The sequence below is a fragment of the Engystomops pustulosus genome, chromosome 8 (assembly GCF_040894005.1).
Source record: "Engystomops pustulosus chromosome 8, aEngPut4.maternal, whole genome shotgun sequence".
Taxonomy (NCBI): domain Eukaryota; kingdom Metazoa; phylum Chordata; class Amphibia; order Anura; family Leptodactylidae; genus Engystomops; species Engystomops pustulosus.
The window spans coordinates 18,153,606-18,161,039 of NC_092418.1; positions in this window are offsets into that span (position 1 = coordinate 18,153,606).

A 7,434-nucleotide genomic window follows, 5' to 3' on the forward strand; every position below is an offset into this window, starting at 1 on the left:
ATGGCAGCATGTGTAGTTGGCATCTTTATGGAAACCATTCTAATGGGCATCTGAGGCAGAGACCCTGTTTAGAAGCACCTGTACTGGGTGCACGGGTGAGTGGCACACAACTATATGGGGAGATCTATAGCGGGCACTCTCTAGGGGGATCTGCAGCTGGGCATTTGTACTGCGGGCTATCTATGAAGGCCAAAATACTGTATAGGAGCGATTGTTGGCATACTGGATAACATACGGGGCATCTGGTGTTGGTACTGTGGGGTTATCCCTGCAGCAGGTACTATACTGGGATATCAGGGGTTCAGACATTGTATTGGGTATTTCTTTTCCAGGATGTACTTGATGTGGGCACTATGGTGGGCATCACTGGTTCCTACTCGAGGGGCAGCTCTATGTGGAGCTGAGACACGGGATCTTCGACAGCTGGAAAATATTTAATTGGCATCTCTGTGGGGTGCACTGTGTAGGGGCATCTCTGTGGGGTGTAATGTGTGGGGGCATCTCTGTGGGGTGTAATGTGTGGGGTGCACTGTGTAGGGGCATCTGTGTAGGGGCATCTCTGTGGGGTGTAATGTGTGGGGGCATCTCTGTGGGGTGTAATGTGTAGGGGCATCTCTGTGGGGGGTAATGTGTGGGGGCATCTCTGTGGGGTGTAATGTGTGGGGGCATCTCTGTGGGGTGTAATGTGTAGGGGCATCTCTGTGGGGTGTAATGTGTGGGGGCATCTCTGTGGGGTGCACTGTGTAGGGGCATCTGTGTTGGGGCATCTCTGTGGGGTGTAATGTGTGGGCATCTCTGTGGGGTGTAATGTGTGGGGGCATCTCTGTGGGGTGTAATGTGTAGGGGCATCTCTGTGGGGTGTAATGTGTGGGCATCTCTGTGGGGTGTAATGTGTGGGGGCATCTCTGTGGGGTGTAATGTGTAGGGGCATCTCTGTGGGGTGTAATGTGTGGGGGCATCTCTGTGGGGTGTAATGTGTGGGTGCATCTCTGTGGGTTGTAATGTGTGGGGACCTCTCTCTGGGGTGCACTGTGTAGGGGAATCTCTGTGGGGTGCACTGTGTGGAGCATCTCTGTAGGGTGCACTGTGTGGAGCATCTCTGTAGGGTGCACTGTTTAGGGACATCTTTGTAGGGTGCACTGTGTAGGGGCATCTATGTGGGGTGCACTGTGTAGGGGCATCTATGTGGGGTGCACTGTGTAGGGGCATCTATGTGGGGTGCACTGTGTGGAGCATCTCTGTAGGGTGCACTGTTTAGGGACATCTCTGTAGGGTGCACTGTGTAGGGGCATCTATGTGGGGTGCACTGTGTGGGGGCATCTGTATCTGAGCCTCTGTATGGGATTGTGCAGTTGGGATTCTGTGCTCCATGTCTTGCAGGAGAAGGCTGTGCCTATCCCTTTAAGTAGCCGGCCCTGTGTACATCTCCTCATCTGCACATGTCACATGGTGCGCAGGGTTATGCGGGTGCAGTTCAGCTGTAGTTGAGTCATGCGCTGGGGTGTCCAGCAGTGAAGAGGTTAAGGATTCACAGCCTCTGTCAGTACATGTTCCCACACACCCTTAACCTCGGCTGTAATGTCGGGTCTGTCCTCTGCCTACACCTCGCCATCTGGTTGGATCCTGCCGCGTAACCCCCTTCCCACCATGGGTGCAGCATCTGTAGCCGAAACCCCTGGTGGATGATCCTGTGACCCCCTTAGCCGTCCTCTGCACCCCCTCATCTCACTAGGTATCCCAGAGACACAAGCTGGGAGGTTTAGAAACATCACATCCCTGACTCATAGAGAGCGACCCTCCTGTACAAAGGGTTAAATTACATAGATTACACATTATTAGATTATATAATAGAGAGAGAAAAATTGGTGAAGTTTATCATATAAACTCATTCAGACGAGTCATTTTTCCCCTCCCCTGGCTTGCCCATTGTATTAGTGGATTATATAATATGGTTTATCCTGTATAATTGTCTCGGCTGCAGTGATGGGAGGACCTGCAGCGTCTGCCCGCGCCTGGTACTGCCCGCGCCTGGTACTACCAGCCTGGTTACCCGCTCACCATGAGAGGTTATCACCAGATGTCTGAGCTGGAGGCCTCCTGACTTTGGGGGAGAAAATGGGTCTTTGTTTTCCTTCTTCATTAACATGTTCAGGGTGTTGAGTAGCGGAGGAGGAGTAGAGTCCATGACATGGGAAGTACAATGCCCACATTTATAGACCGCACGACTACACCACAAGAACATTAGGGACAGGGGAACCTCAACACCCCTGATAGCTGTGCCCTGGTCATGGGGCATCACTTTCTATCTATGTTCTGATTTATGGCCTCACCCCCCATCATCTCTAGTAGGTTTCCATCACTTGTGATGCTTCTCCAGAACTTATCCCCCAGGATGGTCTTCATGGCATCTTTATGGTTGACCTATCATCTCTTTCTGTGTGCTGCTGACTCCTGACTCCTGACTTTGTCTCTGCTGCTGCTCAAATCATTGACTACTTCAGGGGCCAGAACCTGTCATTCCAGCCAGATAAGTTCATACCTCGTCCTTGGTGAGAGGAGATTCGTATGGGTGAAGATGCATGTGGCGTTTTTAGGACGTTTTTGGGCCGTTTTTAGTTAGTGTGTTTTCAGATCGAAAAAAAACGCATGCGTTTTTGAAAATCCCATGCGTTTTTGACACATTTGACCAATTATCTTAATTCAAACTGCGTAAAAACGCATGCGTTTTTTCCGATCTGAAAACGCACTACTAAAAACGCCATGTGTGTCTTCACCCTCAGTCTCTGCAGCTCAGTGTAACCAGAACGGAACAAAATGTTTTTAGTAATTTGGTCAGCGCCATGGTTTTGGGTGACCCTCTGGCTGGTCTGAGCTTTGGTTGACACTTCTTGTAGCTAAACTTTACCTATTTCAGTCCAATGCAAGTTGCAGGAAAAAACTTTCTGGAGGGTCTAGAGAGAAAATGGGGGTCATTTACTTACCCGGTCCTGTCACGATCCAGCGGCGCATTCTCAAACGAGGATTCGGGTCTTCCGGCGATTCACTAAGGTCGTGCGCCCGATGTCCACCAGGTGTCGCTGCTGCGCTGAGGTCCGCCGGAGTTCACCATCCTATTCCCGGTGCATGTGAGTGATTGATTTTGCGACACAATTAGTTTTTTAAATTCTGCGGTTTTTCCGAATCCTTCGGGTTTTCCGACGGCCACGCCCCCCATTTATGTCACGTGAAAGCCGGCGCCAAATTGCAATCACACGCGCCAAAATCCCAGCGGAATTCGACGCAAAACAGAAAAAAAATCAGGAAACCCAACGAAAATGCGGCCGTGGAGCCCTTAGTAAATGAGCCCCAATATGTTATTTTTTGTATGGTTGCATGATCTAGAACAGGGGTCAGGAACCTTTTTGGCTGAGAGAGCCATAAGCGCCACATATTTTAAAATATAATTCTGTGAGAGCCGTACAATATACTTAAAGGGACACTGACAGAACAATGGCTCCAGCAGTACATTAGTACAGCAAGGAGTGTTCCTCCCCCCTGTACTAAGCCTCCACTGGACCGAAACAATGGTAATTCCCTTTAAAATAAAAAATAGATAATTTACATTCGAGCTTGTCCCTATACAGACGCCAACTGCTGCAGAACATCCCTATACAGACGCCAACCGCTGCAGAACATCCCTATACAGACGCCAACTGCTGCAGAACATCCCTATACAGACGCCAACCGCTGCAGAACATCCCCATACATGAGCCAACCGCTGCAGAACATCCCCATACATGAGCCAACCGCTGCAGAACATCCCCATACAGACGCCAACCGCTGCAGAACATCCCCATACAGACGCCAACCGCTGCAGAACATCCCCATACAGACGCCAACCGCTGCAGAACATCCCCATACAGACGCCAACCGCTGCAGAACATCCCCATACATGAGCCAACCGCTGCAGAACATCCCCATACATGAGCCAACCGCTGCAGAACATCCCCATACAGACGCCAACAGCTGCAAAACATCCATATACAGACGCCAGCCGCTGCAGAACATCCCCATACATGAGCCAACATGTGTCTAAGCTGCTGCAGAACCTCACATTAATGTAGAAATGCAGTGGTGGGGGAAGATATGTGGGGATGATGCAGAGGGGTCTCAGGAGAGCTTCATAGCTGCACACAGGACACTAAGGGGTTAGTGCAGAGTGTGACAGGACACTGGGGGGAGGCAGCACTTGTCTCTGGCTGATCCCCGGCTGCTGACGCCTTCTCCTTAGGTGCTGGATGGCTCCGGAGTGTGCAGCTCTCTGGTCTCCTGTCTGAATCTCCCGCGCTGCTACATCCAGCGCTGGGATTGGCTGTAGTCAGACAGTCTCCTCCCCCTCCCTCTCACACATGGAGGAGGCTGCTGCAGGGAAGGAAAGGGAGATGACCGCCCCTGAATTAACCCCACGGACCCTGCGCTGCTCTGCCGAAAACATCCAGAGGCATTACTACAGCCGGGGGCACAACAGGGGCCCCGGACATACGGCCAAATATGGGCCCCTGGTCTTTGCAGGCATATTAGCAGTTGCTGCGGCTGTAGTTACGCCCCTGGATAGGAGCCCTGGCTGCGAGCCAGATGCGGCCATCAAAAGAGCCATATCTGGCTCGCGAGCCATAGGTTCCCGACCCCTGATCTAGAAGATGGTAGCCATTGATTGTCTTCTCCAACTAGAGGAGGGTCTCCATTGCCTTCAGTTTAAGGCTGAAGTTTCTTCCAAGAATTTTTTTTGATAATCTTAAAAGTCTTCTCCAAATCCATCGTTCCCCAGTCTTATAATGAATAAAAAAACCACAGAAAACTTCAGACTCCATAACATCAGCACAAAATAGTGAAGATAGGATGAGCTTAACTTCTCAACCACAACCTGATATGTTCTGCAGGGATCACCTTTTCGGCCAGACAGTGATGAAAACCTGGAGTTTTTGAATGCTCTCATGGTGTCTCATGGTGATCTAGAAGTTGTCAGCCATATTGATTCTCTACAGGAGAACGTAGCCCTTCTTCATCCCTTCCTACTGGGCCACCAGTACCTCCAGTTTTTAAGGCTTGACTTTTATCAAGTAGTGTTGTGATCATCTCACAAGTCTTCACCAACTCCAAAGTGGTGAAATAGATGAAAAGATGAAATATAGACGACCAGCTGAAGCTGTAGACTACAAATACTGTGAGATTGGCCGCAGGGATCACCCCTTGGGTCAGGCAGTGGAAGAACAGGTCTTCTTAAAAAATACAGGAGAGGGTGTCAAACTTTTAATCTGTTTGGAATCAATTCTAGAAGATGCCAAGTTGTCTCCTCTTGATTCTCGGCCTTTATGTCCTCTGTGTTGTCCCCTAGTCCTTCGGCCTCCCTTCCAACTGGGTTTGGGCCACCAGTTCCTCCACTTTCAGGCTGGATTTCTTTTCATTCTTCTGTTAAATCCAGAAAGAACCCGTAAAAAAATTTCACAGTCTCGACAATCTCAGCCCAGTTAGAAGCAGAATAGTGCGGACAGGAAGAGCTTAACCTGTCAGCCACAATCACATGTGAGGCGGCCTCCTCCTCGTACCTGCTATTAATCACAATCCCCGCTATGATGACTGCCGAGTATTAATTACACCGGCCTGTGCCAGCTCTGGACAGCAGCCAGGCCGCGAGACTGACACAGACTGCCGGCCCGGCACATTCTGCTTAGCTTCACGCTTACTACGCTTTCCTTTTGCGTCTGTTTTTCATGAGTTTGTAAAATCCTGGTTATCCCTGATGATGGCTTCACAGCTGAAATCACTTCTGCCCTCGCGGATTAACATTCTTCACCAAAATCCCATCACAAACTAGAAGGGATCAGAGATAATTATTGGAGACTATTGGTAGCAATATTAGAGGGGGGGGGCACGGCTCCTGTCTAGAAGCTAGTGGTGGGATTACTCCTACATTTCATCAAGGGGTTGTCTCAGGATAGATGTATCGCTAGGACATACCACTAATATCTAATCTGACACCTCTGTGCTATTCTATACAGCAAAGCCATCAAGGTACAAGCGCTTTGCTTCCCCTCCTGCCACTTTGTTCTAGTTATCGGCAAGGGGTGGTCTCCAAGGTCAGATGGAGGTATATATTAGCAACTCCACAACTTAAATTAAACTAAGTAGTAGATGTCACCCTATAACCCAATATTTGTAGAGTGATTTTGCTTTCCTGTGCCCACTCCCCATGCCACTTTGTTCTAGGGGAGGGGTTGCCGAGGTTGAGTGGAGGTCTATCCTTGCACATAACTTAAATTTAACTGAGCCAAATAATACTACTGCTGTTCACTACTATGAGAAGTAGAGGTCAACTTTGCACCCAATATTTGAATAGAGATGGTGCTTTCCTGTGCCCCCATGCCACTTTGTTCTAGTTATTGGGAGAGGTTGCCAGGGTTGAGTGGAGGTCTATCCTAGCACACAACTTAAATGTAACTGAGCTAAATAATACTACTGCTGTTCAATACTATGAGTAGTAGATGTCAAATTTGCACCCAATATTTGAATAAGGGTGGTGTTTTCTTGTGCCCTCTTGCCACTTTGTTTTAGTCATCATCTGGAGTCACTTAGGTCAAGTGGAGGTCTATCCTTGCAATCCCACAACTTAAATTTTACTTAGCCCAATAACTACTGCTTCCCAATGCCAGTAGAGTAGATGTTACCCTATCACCCAATATTTGAATAGGGTTGGTGCTTTCATGTGCCCTCCTGCCATTTTGTTCTTTTTTCATATTTCAAATTTAACCAATCCCATTTAATACAAGCTGCTGCCTAGTGCTTAGGGTAGTAGATGTCACCTTATCAACCAATATTGAATAGGAATGATGCTTCTTTTCACCCTCCTGCCACTTTATTGTTTTGATGATCAGGGATCACGTCTTCAGTCAGATGATGGCATATCCTGGCAATCTCATCACACAAATTTAACTTGGCCCCATAATGCTACTCAGTACCAGTAATATAAATGGCTTTTTATACCCCCAGATTTGAATAGGGATGGTTCTTCCCTTCACCCTCCTGCCACTTTGTTTCACTAATCTAAAACAAATACATATCCCAGCATCAGTAATTTTTGGATTAACTGACAGGTCATATTACTTGATGAGTCTTGGGTGAAAGCCCCTATAACTATTGTTGCACCATAGTCTTCAGTTTTTGGGGATCCCCCTTCCGTCACCATTTATTTTAATTTGAAACTATTTGCATATGAGAAGCACCTGGATATTAGTATTAGCAGCCCCCTCCCCCACACTAGTTTCTGCCCCCTAGTTGTCACCCCCCTCCTCCATTTGTCAGGCTGTCGCTTGTGTCCTTGGCAGCAATCAATTACATAGGTAATGTAATAACACTGGGCCAGACTCCACCATAAACATCGCTGTCATCACCCTTTTA